This window comes from Peromyscus eremicus, chromosome 10 (assembly GCF_949786415.1).
Source record: "Peromyscus eremicus chromosome 10, PerEre_H2_v1, whole genome shotgun sequence".
NCBI lineage: Eukaryota > Metazoa > Chordata > Mammalia > Rodentia > Cricetidae > Peromyscus > Peromyscus eremicus.
This window is the reverse complement of record NC_081426.1, coordinates 5170187-5185816: the sequence shown is the minus strand read 5'-3', so window position 1 is coordinate 5185816 and position 15630 is coordinate 5170187. Positions and strand designations below refer to the sequence as shown.

The 15630-nt window shown below is 38.8% G+C and overlaps 1 protein-coding gene across 1 annotated transcript in view; it reads left to right on the top strand.

The window, feature by feature from the left end:
* Positions 1-15630, top strand: part of Fancl (FA complementation group L) — a 75791-nt gene that overhangs the window by 53530 nt on the left and 6631 nt on the right. The window lies entirely within an intron of this gene.

Sequence of the window (15630 nt, the reverse complement as noted above, 5' to 3'; positions counted from 1 at the left end):
GATGATGCAGGATACCTGGTGCTGCTCTCTGGCTTCCACATATGTGCAGACATATGCGCACATACACACACACTACACATGTCACACACACACAAAAATAGACATGTACATATACACATATACTACACATGTCACATACACACAGACAAAAAGATAGACGGGCTTAATTTTTAACCAATTGACTTGAATTTTTTTTTAAATAGTATAAAACATAGGATAGCTAAGGACAATATTTAAAATGCCTACTTATTTTCATCATGAGCTTGACAGACTTTTTCTTTCTTAGTAAAATTACTACAGCTGTCCTGTCAAACATGAGGTGACTGCTTCATTTATCCCCAGTAGCTCTTCACCTAAATTGAAAACAGGAGCAAATCCGTGGGATGGTCAGTTGCAGTTGAAATAATATCAGCACAAGAGAGACAGCAAGTCCTTCATGGATTTGCTTAACAGGAACATCATGCGGTTGGATAGATCCAGTCACACATATAACTAGAGATGCGTGTGAGGACATCATTGGAAATGCAGGTAAAATCAAATGAATTAGATATGTAGATTTATTTAGAGATAACTGATTGGAAATCCTGCAGTCAATATTAAAATTAAATTTCTGAAGTTCAATCTCTTCATGTTTTTACATTCTATGTAAGTCTTTTTTGAATCTCTCATTGATAAAGATAAAAATAGTTATTATAGGGTTTATCTGCAAGTATTGTAGAGAAATATAAAAAAATCAGAATGAGAAGCACCTGTTGCAAGTACTAGAAAATTATGCTATTAATTTAAGTGTCATCAGAGTACAAAAGCTCACATTCCAGGACTATGTGAACATTATTAAAATACTGGCAATAATAGTGCTTAAGAGGAACATGTTAAACTGAGATCTGCTTAAGTGACTGCTGTTATTGCTTCTCTTTGGGTATTAGGAAAGTAACAGAATGCTTTTAAAGATAAGAAGCACTGCACTTCGAGACTGGCAGTGTTCACACTTTAATGCTTAAGTGCTTTCCTGGTTTAACATGATTTAATAACAGCTATGGGGCAAGAGCCAATATCTTGGTTCCCATGTGTATGTCTTTCTTCCTTCTCCAGTGTTTGTACTCTGTATTTGGTAAGATCTCATTGTCTCCATTGGTGTGTGAACCAACTGCTCCTTTGTCTCTTCTTAGCGGTAAAGAGTACTGTTATTTTTGCCTAAGTTTTTAATTGTTAAGGAACACATTGCAGAGAGTACTGCTGAATCTATTACTGTCCAGAGATCACAATGAGTATTTCTTGAACTGGTTTATTGAGCTATAATTGACAAACTAAATGGGACACATTAAAAAATGTACATTTGGGTGAGTTTTGACAAATAATTGCCCATGGTTTCATCTCCATTCTTAAGATAACTGACATTTCTACTACGTTCACACTTTGTCCTTCCCCTTTGGTCTCCTGTCTTGTCCCTTCTGTCTTTGTTTCTCCTCCAGCTTCTGTCGCTGTTTGTGTCTTCTGTGCACTTCCCTGCCACAGGCTTCTTTCCTTCACATAGCTGTTTGGAGATTCCCCTTGCTGCAGCCTGTCCTATAGGTCATGCTCTTACTGTGAAGTAGTATGGATAGACCACATGTTATCACTCACTTGTCTGTGGACACTGATGTTTTCAGGAGTTGCCTAGACTAAGGCTGGGATGTGGCTCACTGGCTAAAAGTACTTGCCTTGCAAGGATGAGGATCTGAGTTCAAATTCCCAGAGCCCACAGAAAATCTGGACATGTAGTGGAAGCATTTGTAATCCCAGTGTTTCTATGAAGAGGAGCTTGCAAGCAGTTAACCTGGCAGATATGGCAGAAAAACAACAGTGAGATCCTGTGTCAAACAAGGTCAGGGCAGGACTGACATGCAAAGCTCCTCTGACATGCACACTACCGCCATGACACACACGAACATGCATGTAAACGTACATACAATTTAGAACCTTTTATTTTAATGAACTATAATTAAATCATTTCCCTTCTTACCTTTCTTCCCTCTAAGTCCTCCCCTGTCTGCTCCTTTCAATATCTCTTATTTCAGGGCTGACCACTTACTATTTGATCACCAATTAGAGGCTTATCTCCAGGAAAAACTATTCCACCCTTTCTAAGCAGTTATTAGTTGCCTGTAGTTCTTTGTCTAGAATGAGTCCCTGGAATATTTCTGCCTTCCATGTGAGCATATCTGTTGGTGTCATGCTGTTCAGATCATGTTTAGGCAGCCATGTGGTTGAGGTATTGTGGGTTTAGCTTCCCTGCCGTTTCTCAGAGATACAATCTTATAGATGACATCCTGGTCCTCTGGCTCTTACAAGCCTTTCACCCCCTCTTTCATGACATTCCTGAGATTTAGGAGTTGTGTTGTGCTTTTATCAATTGAGACTAGGCACCCCACGATCAGTTAATATCTGCATTTTCACACACACACACACACACACACACACACACACACACACACTCATCTTTTACATAGAAAAGCAAAACTGCTATAAACAGTGTGTCTCATTATGTAAGCATGTTTTCATTTTTGTTTAGTGCATGTTTAGAAGTGGCTAGCTATTACAGGAGCTACATCTTTAACTTCTTAGAGAACTGTCAAGTATTTTCACTGTTGTGCTGTTTTCCATTTTAACAGTGATATTTGAGACTTGCTGCCCGGCAGCTTCTTTGCTGGCCTTGCTATGCTTAGTTTCTTCATCTCAGCCACCCAGATGGACATTTGATGGTGTCTCAAATGGCTCTAATCTTCATTTTCTTAATGACTAATGGTGAGACATCTGTTAGTATGCTCGGCATCCATGCGTCTTGGCTGAAGTGCCTGCATGTGTTTTCCTCAAATTCTTCATGGACAGAGAGATCCAATGTTGTCTTCCCTCCAGATTGACCTGTAGGTTCTGTATAAACCCAGTAAAAGTTCTGTTTTTTCTTCAGGCCTGATAATTATTTTAAAATGATATCAAAACAAAAAGGCTATTAATGGACAAACAAGTCTGAAGAACTGAGTTGGGAGAGTAACCACATCTGGTCTAAAGACTTGGGGAGCTTTTCTTAAGATAATCTGGTGTCACATAGGTAGACACACAATGCAGAACAGACTCAACAGACATCTGTGTTTACCAAGGTGCACGCAATGGGTACAGCAAGGGCTGTGTTTTCAACAAATAATGCGGAGACAATTGGAGTCTGTGTGACAAAGGTCAAACTTGGACTCACATAAAAAGATGAACTCAAAATGGATAATAAACAGTATAAGAGCTGAAACTCCAAAATTTCTACAATAAACTTAGAAAATATTTGAAGCTTTAGGTCAGACATAGGGTTTCTTGTTATTCACCAAAAAACAACATTCAGGAGGGACTTTGTCAAAGTTGCAAATTTCTGTTCATGATGCTATTATGAATGTGGAAAGGTAGCCTATGGGTTAGGGAAGATATGTTCCACTCCTACCCTAATAATGTGCTTGTGTTTAGATTAGATAAAGAGCTCTCGGCTCTCAAGGAACCCCCAAGTGGACAGTATTTCTTGAAGGCAGAAATTCGCTTTTACCCTCTTGCTACCATTAAGCTTCTAAGGACTGATTTCTTGTGGTGAGTGTTTTTAGAAATACCTAGGGAAGTCTTAGAGAAGTGAACTGGTGTCACTTGCTGATTCCTTTTGGCTACCTCCCTCCCCCCCCCCCCCCAGCCACACTCAGCCATGTTGTTTCTTTCAGCTTCGTAATAGAGTGTTCACCTTCTTTCTAGGGCGTTTCTAGCACTGAAGTCCAGGAGTCCTGAGCTACTTGGGGGCTCATCTGAGATTGTAAGATTTAATACCCCTGTGACAACCAGTAAGTGGAGAGAGGAAACCAGTAAATAAAGGCTCCTGGGAAGGGGGTTGGGGTGGTGAGGAGAACTTCCCCTTCATCTTCTCACAGTGTCTTTATGCCACAGGACCATTTCAAATGGATACCCCTATTTTGACCAATCTATCCCGTATTTCACCTTTTCCAGTCCTTTATTTGCATTCCTTAAGCTCATTTCTAACCATTTCCCCTTCTTAGACTTTGCTTTAGGGGCATCTTGGGCTCAGCCAAATAGTCATTGTTATATGCTATAGATAATGATGCTGAAGGCAAGGGTACATACACCAAGGACACTTAAAAAGTCCACAAGTTTGCCTTAAAAAGAATCTTGCTTCTCAATTGTGTGATTTGTTTTTCAAGATCGAACAAAACCTGTGCAAATGTTTATGACTTTCTAAGACATTTAGCCACCAGGAAGTCTTTAAACTCCATTCATAAAAAACAGGGCCAGGCCTCTTTCAGGTGCTTTCCTTGCCCCTAGAATTGCATAACCTCCCTAACAGGTGTTCATATGTGGAAAGCTTTCTGTAACTTCTGTGTGAGTAGCCATAGGCTGGAGGCACTAACCATAGCTCTACTTCCACCCTATTAATGTATAGAACAAAGGAGAAGTATTTCTGTTGCACATTGCAGGAACAGGTGATAGTTCATTTGTAGAGTTTAGACCTCAGCACACATCACTTCCAGACTATTGCGTGAATGGAACAAAAATCTTTATTTACCTTCCTACTCATTTGGCTCATACTTCATAAGCTGTAATTTAAAAATGTATTACCCTGCCCTTTAAACTATATGGTTGTCCTCTCTATACACATTGTGCTGGCTAGTTTTATGTCAACTTGACACAAGCTAAAGTCACCTGAGAGGAGAGAACCTCAGTTGAGAAAATGCCTTCATAAGATCTGGCTGTAGGCAAGCCCGTAGGGCATTTTCTTAATTAGTGATTGATGGGGAAGGGGCCAGCCAGCTCATTGTGGGTGGGGCCATCTCTGGGCTGGTGCTCCTGGGTTCTATAAGAAAGCAAGCCAGTAAGCAGCTCTTCTCCATGGCCTCTGCATCAGTTCCTGTGGCGCCCAATGTGGGGCATGAACCCACGACCCTGAGATTAAGAGTCTCATGCTCTACCGACTGAGCTAGCCAGGCTTTTTTTCCCTAAAAACTGTAGTCTTCTTATTCAGTTAAGAGGTAGACAAATGAACATGGAAGGCTGTCCCATTGAATTTACCCAGAGTTCATATTCTACTTCATTTGCCCATCCCACAATGCCAAAAATCTCAAAAGGAATAACCACAACCACCAGGAGGCTTTGTCTTCATACTTCTTAGCAACATGTCCATGAGTTGTTTGCAAAGAAGTTACTATAAACTTTTATTTTCACTGTGCCAAAGATTCTTGGCCCTCTAAGAAGTTCCCACGTACATCAACAGAACCTGCTACAACTGACAGGGGGCAAGTGCCGTGACTATTTCTATGAGAGACTACGAGGGAAGCTTCAGTTACATGTTTGTTAAATCCCTGTGCATGTTGGGAAAGAAGCTGGTGAGGCCAACAAAGCAGAGTACACACCATCAAATGGCTCTGCCTGGCTGTTTAAAAAGAACGTTACAGACAACATTAAAATATATCTTACAGACAACATTAAAATATAATGGAATTGATGCTGGATACAAAAAAAAATAGAGAAATATGTACAGGAATTCGTAGCCCAGAAGAAAAGGGACCTTAGGATGAACCAATGGAAATCGGGCTATTTTACATAGCTAATTTTGAGACAAGTTGTATTTAGCACAAAAGCAATTATAGTGTAAATTACACTTCCCTCCCATGGCTCCCAAACTTGAAAACCTTTGTCTGTCTTTGCCAATACTGTGAGCATTCTTCTAGGAACAGGAATCTGTATGGTGGTCCCAGATGCTGACAAAAATTTTCATCCCAGCTTCACACTTTCGGGATGATGTACTTGAATATTGCCATGATAGCAGCACTGATAACTCCAGAAATGGGGACTGTGACAAACCAGGCCATAAAAATGTTGCAAAACAGTTGCCAGTCGACAGCCTTCTTGGATCAGAACCAGCCAACAGAAAACCTTCATTTTTGGAAAAACAAGAAAAGGGGAAGTGCTGTGGATATCGCTCTGTGTAAATAAAATGCTGATTGGCCAGTAGCCAGGAAGTATAGGCGGGACAAGGAGAGAGGATAATTCTGGGAAGTGGAAGGCTGAGACAGAGAGACACTGCCAGCCGCCGCCGCCATGACAAGCAGCATGTGAAGATGCCAGTAAGCCACAAGCCATGTGGCAAGGTATAGATTTATAGAAATGGGTTAATTTAAGATATAAGAAAAGTTAGCAAGAAGCCTGAGCCATTAGGCCAAACAGTTTAAATAATATAAGCATCTGTGTGTTTATTTTATAAGTGGGCTGTCGGACTGCCTGGGCTTGGCGGGACTCGGAGAGAAAACTCTCAGCTACATTCCTGCCTCTAGGTTCCTGTCCTGTTTGAGTTCCTGCTCTGACTTCCTTCACTGGTAAATGGTGATGTGGAGGTGTAAGCCAACTAAACCCTTTCTTCTTCAAGTTGCCTCTGGTCATGGTGTTTTATCACAACAATGGTAACCTTAAATAAGACACACATAATAGAGTTAGCTACCCTAACCGTGAGTTATTGTGAGCACCTCTTTGCTATCTCAGCCCTACTCTGCATTAAAATAACAGTCTCTTTGTGGTTGGTGTACCTTCACATGGCCCTTCACTGTGAACGCTTTCAAGGAAGTAGAATAGAATGCTGTTGGCGGCCATTTCTTTTTACTTCTGGATATTCTCCAGCTTTCTCATAATGTTTTATAGTCATCTTCTTCTTCCTCCTCCTCCTCCTCCTCCTCCTCCTCCTCCTCCTCCTCTTCTCTATCTTTATATCTATCTGTGGTAGAAGATTCCAGAAGAAACTGTTTAGCCTATCTCCTCCCACCATAATAAGATTTAGCTGAAAGGTATCTGTGTTCTTGTTTTGATTGGTTTAGGGGACACTTAGCCTTCTGTTTGTGTGGTGTGTGTGTGTGTGTGTGTGTGTGTGTGTGTGTGTGTGTGTGTGACTCATTTCTCTTTGCTTCTGTCCTGCGTCTGTTTTGTTTTGTTTGAAACAGGTTCTTATGGAGACCTTTTTATGGAGCCCAGACTGGCCCTCAAGTCCTGGTCCTCTTTCGTAGCTTCCTACATGCTGGGGCTATCGATGTGTGCCACCACACCTGGCTCTGCTGTGTATTTTTTATTCTCTCATTTCATATTCTTTAATCATCTTCTTGGAAATATGTACACAAACAATGGCATTTTGGGTGAATTTACCAGTTGCCCTGGCATAGGATTGAAATTGTTTTATTAAATTAATGTGTTTGAGCATATTATGAAGATCATGAAATGCAAAGACAGCTAAGAGCTCATCAATTCCAGTTTCTATATAGTTTTTTATTATTAAGAAAATAATACATAATCTTACAGGAAACAAAAAGTGAAAAGAAGAAAATAAAAAGTGTGTGTGTGTGTGTGTGTGTGTGTGTGTGTAGGAAGCAGTGAAAAAATAGACTAAAGTTGTTCGAGCAGATTCATAATGAAGCTCAGATTGGTTATTTTGGAAAGGGTTAAGGGCATGGATTAAGGTCTCATAGGATCTGCAAAATATTCACCTCTTCCCTGAGGCCCTGCCACAGAGCATGACAAATAACAGGAATGCTGGTGGATAATGAGAGCAGAGTGAGACCATGCGATGAGTTATCTGTTGAAGGAAAAGTTACTTTGGACAATTCAGATATTCCAGGCATTTCATTTTTTTTTTTTTTTTACTCATTTCTGAACTCTGAAAGTTTTGTTTCTTTGCCTACTACGAAGCTGTGCAATTAGAGAAGTGATGTCTAAACTCACAAGGTGATATTTATGTTAGATCATATGTTTGTTGGTGTTAAGGAGTTATTTTCTCCCCATTTTATATTAATGTCAGCTCATACCATTTTTACTGTTAAAAATAACCTTTTATATGTTAATGAAATAAATATTCATGGTCTAATTTTGTACAAATATTTTCCTACTTGATATTTCCTTCATAAAGAAATAAAATTTCTAACTCAGGAGCTGTATCTCTTAAAATACTTGCTACATAGTGCAAACACACACTATATACTGAGTAGTTGAAATTTTATATACATTGTCCTCCTCAAATCTTGGAAGGATCTCTGTGGTGTGGATATGCTGTGCTGTGGTTGACTATCCCCCAGAAGCTTGTATGTTAAAGACTTGGTCTGCAGAGCGGTGCTTTTGGCAGGTGCAAGAACTTGTAGTACTTGGAAAGCCTGTAGGTCATTAGGGACATCTTAGTAGGGAATTGATGAACCTTGGTTTCTTCTTCTGTCTCCATTGCTTCCTGGCTGTGTGTGAGGAGTCTACTTCTCCACATGTTTTCCCCAAAGCCAATTGGCTCCCTCTTCAGTTGTCTAAAGCCATGGGGTTTTCCAGTTTGGGACTGGTAACTCCAAAACTTGGTTAAAGTAAGCCTTTTTCTCTTGGTAAAAGAAAGCTAACTACCACATGAAACTGAGATTAAATTACTTGCTGAGAAGGAAATGTACTTAGAGATTATAGTGCAGGACTGGAAATTTGACTATAGTGCTTGATCTCACCTGCCATACTTTATAGTGTCTTAGTGTCATTGGTATCTAATATAGGATGTAACATTTAATAGATTCAGTATTCATATTTGCGGTATTGAATTGAATTGAATAAGGAAGGGCACCATTCCTTTCCTTGGGTTTTGCTCATTTAATTTTATATTGTGTATTACAGATGAAGACTATTGAATATGATTTGAAACTGACCATCTTAGGTTGAAGATATGATGTTTTCTTCTACAGGACCAATTTCATAAACAGGTTCTGTAGGCGGAGTTTCTCTTTGTCTTGGCAGCTACTCCCAAATAACCACAAAGAGGCTTAATATTAATTATAAATGATTGGCTACTAGCTCAGACTTAATACCAACTAACTTTTACAACTTAAATCAACCCATTTATATTAATCTACATTCTGCCATGTGGTATTACTTCTCTTTCATCTTGCACCTCCTGTTTTATCTTCTGGTGATTCCTCTGACTCTATCCTCCTTCCTAGTATACTCTCTGCCCTTAAAATCCTGCCTAGCCATTGGCCAATCAGGTTTTTATTAAAAATGAGAGCGATACATATGTGCAGTTTACAAAGATTGTTCCACAGCAAGGTTCAATTTTTACAGCCTCATATAACAATTCCAAAGTTATAATATTATAAATGTTGAAAGATATGTATCTAATTTATATCTAATATGTATCTAATGCTGGTTCATACTCAGTTTCCCCACACTTATTTGTGAAATAAGACTATCTTTTTTTCAAAATATAACATCAGAATTTTGAAGAGTACTGCATTAAATCTGTAGGTTAATTTTGCTAGTATCACCATTTTACTAGTATAGTGATTTTCACGACATTAAGTCTGCCAACCCAGCATTTGTAAGGTCTTTTCATCCTCTAATATCTTCTTTGACTTTCATTTTTAATGTCTTGATGGTTTAATTGTAGAGGACTTTCATTCGTTTGGTTAGGTGTGTGTTCCTTAGTACTTAATTTTTTCTTCTCTTTTTAAGTGATTTTGAATGGGATATTTTTCCTAATTTATCTCTCTGAGAGTACATTGCTGGTATATATGATGACTACTTTTTATAATAATTTTGTATTATGTAACTTTACTGTACAGTTTTATTAAATCTAAGAGTTTGTTAGTAGATTCTGTAAGGTCTTTTAACTACAGAATCATATCGTCTGCAAACAGGCACAGTTTGACTTCTTTCTTCTATCCATTTTTATGTCTCTCTTTTCTAATTACTATAGCTAAGATTTTGAATACTGTATTCAATAAAAGAGGGTAGAGTGTAAGAAAGAAGATTTCCAGTTACAGAAGAATGAAATTAGATACATATAAAAAACCAGTCTGAAATGGATCACATGCCTTAAATTTAAACCTGAAATGCTAAAACTGACTGATAGAGGAAAACATAAGGTATATTTTTCAAGACATTGGGGTAGACAAGCATTTTCAGGACAAAAATTCAATAGTGTAGGAACTAGACCCAATATCAACAGATGTGACCACATGAAAGTAAAGTTTTTGCACAGAAAACAAAAACAAAAACCAAACATTGATAGAAGAAAGTGTCCACAGAATGAGAGAAAAAATTTATCAGCTATACTCCAGACAAATGGCTAATATCCAGATTTTTCAAACAGCATAAATTAAACACCAAGAAAATAAAAGTCCCAGTTAACAAATTGACTAATGAAAAGAACAGACAGTTTTCAAAAGAAAAAAACACGAATGACCAATAACTTTTAAAAAGTGTTCAGTGGTCACTTTTTAAATAACAAAGAAATCCGTATTAAAACTACTTTGAGACGTCTTCTTCCAGTAAGAATGACTGCTATCAAGAAGTCTGACAACAGATGTTAGTAGGATATGGGAAAGAGAGCCTTTATTCACTGCTGGTGGGAGTGCAAATTAATACAGCTACAAATCTTTGGAAATCACTTTGAAGGTTCTACAAAAAAATTAAAAATAAAATACCTTATGACATAAATATTCCATTCCTAGGAATGTACCCATAGAAGTCCATACTCTACTGCAGAAATATTTACACATCTATGTTTATTGCTGCTCTACTTACAGTAGCAATAAAATTAAACCAAACTTGATGTCTACCTCCAGATCAATAGATAATGAAAATGTGAAAGTTTGCAGAGAAGATGGAATGTTATTCAGCTGTAAAGAGAAGTGAAAACTTCTCATGAAATTTGCAGGAAAGTGGATGGTCTTAGATCATCTAACATTAAGTGAGGACATCTAGATTCAGAAAGGAGACAAACAAGATCCTAGCCCATAATGTGTACATCTTTATATGTAAGTAGCTTTAAGTGTAGGTATCCTGGTTTGCTTTCTGTTGCTTATGGTAAATTATTGGAGAAGAAAAGGCTTACTCCAGCCTGTACTTCCAGGTCTTATATCATTGACAGTAGTCAGAGCAGGAACTTAAAACAGGAGCAGTGGTGAGAACCACGGAGGAAAGCTGCTCTCTTGCTCTTTGGCTCATATTCCATGCCATCTTACACAGTTCAGACCCACTTGCCTAGGGATGTCCCCACCCACAGTAGGCTGGGCCCTCCTACATCAGTTAGCAAATAAGACAGTGCCCCACGTCATGCTCACAGCCCAGTCTGATAGGAGTAGTTCTTCAGTTGAGAGTCCCTCATCCTGGGTGACCTAGGTTGTGTCAAGTTGAAAATAAAAGCCAACCAGGACAGTTTATCTCTTGTTAAGTTGACGAACTCATCATCGTTAAACCCTAACCTTTCCTTTCTTATGTGTCCTCAGGATATCATGTTAATAAAACAATATAGAATATAATACCACTTTAGAAGTCCCACCATTTAAAAAAATTTCATTGCTTTAAAAGTTTGTTGTCTCATTATAAGTAAATAGTCTCTCAACTGTGGGCTTCTATCAAGTTGAAAACAAGTTACACACTTCCTTATTCCAAAAGGGAAGTACCAGAACATAGGAAAAAATTAGACCGAAGCAAAAACCAAACTCCAGCAATGTAAATCCAAATGCTGTAGCTCCATGTCTTGAGACTCACGATATTCTCGGCTCCAAAGGTTTTGAGTGGCTTGTCTCTCCAGAACTGCCATCCAAAGCACACACAGCTTGTCTCATAGGCTCAGGACAGCTCCACTTCATACCTGCCACTGTCTCTGTTGGACACTCTATGGTCCTGGCGTCTCCAGTACCCTGGCTTCTCCATTGCAGCAGAGGCTGCACCCTAACCATTAGTCTCTGCAGGGACACTGGCCCTGCCACATAGTGCCAGCCCTCCCCTCAGCCTCTCTCCACAACCCCATCAACTTCACCCCTCTGATACCGGTATCAGATATATGACTTAGACATTACCAGCTTGAGATGCAGCCTTGCACCCCTCTCCAGGAACATAGCTTCTGTTCCTGACCCTCACAAAATGTTTCCCAGATATTTCACATCAATGATACTGATCTCTCATTAATCAAAAGCTGATTTTTCAGCCCCAGCTGACTAGCATCCTTTGTCCTAATAAAGCACAGGTTTCAGTTCAGTGGTTCAGTTCAGATCCTATTATGAAAGATTATTTTTCAGCTTCAGTTGACCAGCAACCACAGATTCTTAAAACAAAATATCTCACAAACAGCCCTGTAGCATCTTAGCTTTCCTCTGAAATTTCACAAGTCAGGCCTCCATTATCTGCATTTCTCCCAACATTATGATCTTCTAAGTTCCCACAACACAGCCCTTTAAGCTCTTCACTCAGGGGCTTGTAGTTCTCGAAGTTCTAAACCCTCCCATAGTCTTTCCCAAAGCAACATGGTCAGTCCATCACAGCAACACCCTGCTTCTGGGACCAATTTCTGTATTAGTTACTTTTTCTGATACTGTGATAAAACACTGTGACTAAAAGCAACTTAAAGAAGGGTCTTTTGCCAGGCGTTGGTGACACACGCCTTTAATCCCAGCACTCGGGAGGCAGAGACAGGCAGATCTCTGTGAGTTTGAGGCCAGCCTGGGCTACAGAGTGAGTTCCAGGAAAGGCGCAAAGCTACACAGAGAAACCCTGTCTCGAAAAACAAAAAAAAAACAAAAAAAACAAAAAAAAAAAAGGGTCTTTCTGTGGACTGTCCTGTTTAATGGGTTGACCTAACTGGGGTGACATGGGATTGGGTGGGTCATAAACTCTGATGGAGAGGCACCAAACCACCCTGGAAACTCCTTATATACAGCATGAGGGCAGAGGAAGTATGTATGGGTCTCTGCAAATGGCTCTCCTAGGCTCCCACAAACAGGACTGGAGATGGCTAATAGTCTAGATGACCTCTGTGCTATCTGTATTACTGAGACCACGCCAGATCCTCCCCTAGGCCCTTAGGATAACCTATCTTTAATTGTGGAAGAAATGCCATGTACTTTGAGAAGAGTTTTGAGGTAATTATGTCTCCTTGTGCATAAGGGATTATATTACACCAGGAAACATGATTGGTTCAAACTTGTAGAGTCTGACACTGGGCAGTTTATTTTATGCATGTTTAAGTACAGTACAATTTGCAAAAAAAGCTTCCTGCAGTAACAGAGTCCTGGCAGGTACCAGTTTGTCCTCATCACCTTGATAGGCTTTAACTTCATTGAACCTTCTTAAACGTCATTTAAACAGACACAGTACCTGCTCTTTTGCATAGGCTTTGTTCCCCAGGGTAGTTTTGAAATTCATGCATGTGATGGTAAAGATTAGAGTTTGTTCCTGTTAGTTTTCTCTCTTCTTCTTTGGCAGGGCATCTGGACTTCTACACTTCGGGGCTTTTTTAAACATGGCTGCACTAGGCATTCTGGTAGCTGTGCTATTGTGTACTTGGTTTTTCCCTTGTAGTGGAATTGCTAGATCATAAGCTGGGGATGTCTTTAGTTTGTAAATAGATGAAATTCCCACATCTTTTCAAAGGGGTATGACTTTGACACACACGTCCTCAGCCCAGAGTTCAGGTTGATGTATGTCCTTAGCAGTGGTTTGGGTTTGTTTCATCTTAGTGTAGCTTTTACCAGCATGCTCTCACCTGTTTTTTCACTTGAGTTTTCATTTTATAGTGCATATTTCAAGTTGATAGCAAGACTCTTTATCAAAATATCAATATATCAACTGTTGCAATGGTTTTGGTGACATCTAAACTTGTTCACATTACAAAATGAAGAGTTGGCTTCTTTTATTAAAAAAAATAGATACCTTATTCCCTTGTAATACTTACTGAGTTTTGACTTTAACTTTGGCCACACTATTTTTGGCACATTTGTGTAAATATTATTGCTAGCATATTGGAATAACTTAGTATTTTAATTGGATAATTTAATGCTAAGGGTTTGTGTGTGATTTGACAGTCAAATTGAACAACTGGGAATCTGTTTTGTGGCTTTGGTGGGATCCTTTTACTCCAATCTCCTGTGTCCCTGAGTTTGCTAACAGAAATGTTCTTCTTTCCTGGAGTGAGTGTGTAATTGCCGTTGAAGCCTGAATTCTGAAAGTCTTTCTGGTAAGGTCTCATAATGGTTCCCAGGGCTTAAGATTTACTTTTTCTGCAATCGCCATCTGGTCTGAAGGTTACTTGTGGATTTTTTTTTCTTTTTTTTTTTTTCTTAAACTGCTGTTTTCTCATTTTAAAAGTATTTATTGTTCAAAATGCAGTTAGGATTTTTGTACATAGGAGAAATGGCCACTGTGTTTATAAATACTTTCAATAATAATGAATACTTTTCGTTTCTTTTGAATGGGGTTAAACCTGAGGTAAACAGTGAAATAAGTCATAGATTTTAAATACACTGGTGCAGATGTAGATGGAACAAGGGGAAGGCCCATGTATACTGATTTTAGAGCTATCTGTGTCTTTTAGTTAACTGAGTTGTTTTTTTTTTTTAATTCTATTACTTACATTTGTACCTTAGTGTGGCATACCATAAAAGACATTCTCCCTTCATGCTCTAAAGGTTATTTTTAGACATACAGGTCTAGTTTCCATTCTTATATTCCAACCCCACCCTTGAAGCTCAGTAGTTTAGAAAATGTGAAACCATTTCTGCAAAAACAGCCAACAATTCATTGGACTCTATAGACTGTTGCAGTGATGGGTTGTGAGTGTGAGGAAGGCCACTCTCTACAGCCTTTCAGGGACATGTCTACAGATTGACTGCAGTGACGGTGGTGAGTGTGAGGAAGGCCACTCTCTACAGCCTTTCAGAACATGTCTACAGATTGACTGCAGTGACGGTGGTGAGTGTGAGGAAGGCCACTCTCTACAGTGTTTCAGGGACACATCACTTCCATTGTCACTTTTTTTGGATGAATACATCTATACTATTTTCAGACTTGCTATATGTCCTGGTTTTTTGAAACAGTAAACCCTAATCCTTTTTAAACTGCTGTATAAAATTATTGCTGTTAGCAAATAGTTGTATCTTTTAAATACATCACATTTTTTATGAGAAATGCTTTCCTTTCCTAAAAGAAAAATAGAAATTATATTTTAAAATCAATCATGGCTTATTTATTGACATGTAAAGTAATGCAAAGCTTGGTTGGAGATAAAGTTCAATGACAAAGTCCTTGCCTAGCACGTACTGTGTCTTTGGTTTAATTCCCAGCCCAGTAAAACAACAACAAAAAAGCATTTTCATACTTTCGTACTTACTAGGTCTGCAGAGCTTGCTAATCTGCTAATGTTTAAAGGTACTCTAGTCCAGTTATAAATACCACTGTGTTTAATTTCATTTTGTAGCAAAAAGAATAATTTTTGATAACATTGTAATGCTCAATATGATAAACATCAATAAGTTTATTCATATATATATATATATATATATATATATATATATACACACACACACACACACACATAGCACTTTTGTGATTTCTGTTCATATGTCTAACATGTGTCATGTTATACAGAGACCATGCTTGATAATGTGTAGACTACTGACAAAGCACGCTAAGGCTGGTTGGGGTAAACAGTGTACAGTAGGGAGCACTGAGCCTGTCAGTCCATATTCTGGCTGAAGTGAGACAGCCCCAAAAGCCTGAGTGGAGTCTTTTGAGTGGAAACTGACCTGCTGTTTGTAGAGCACATTGACTTCACAG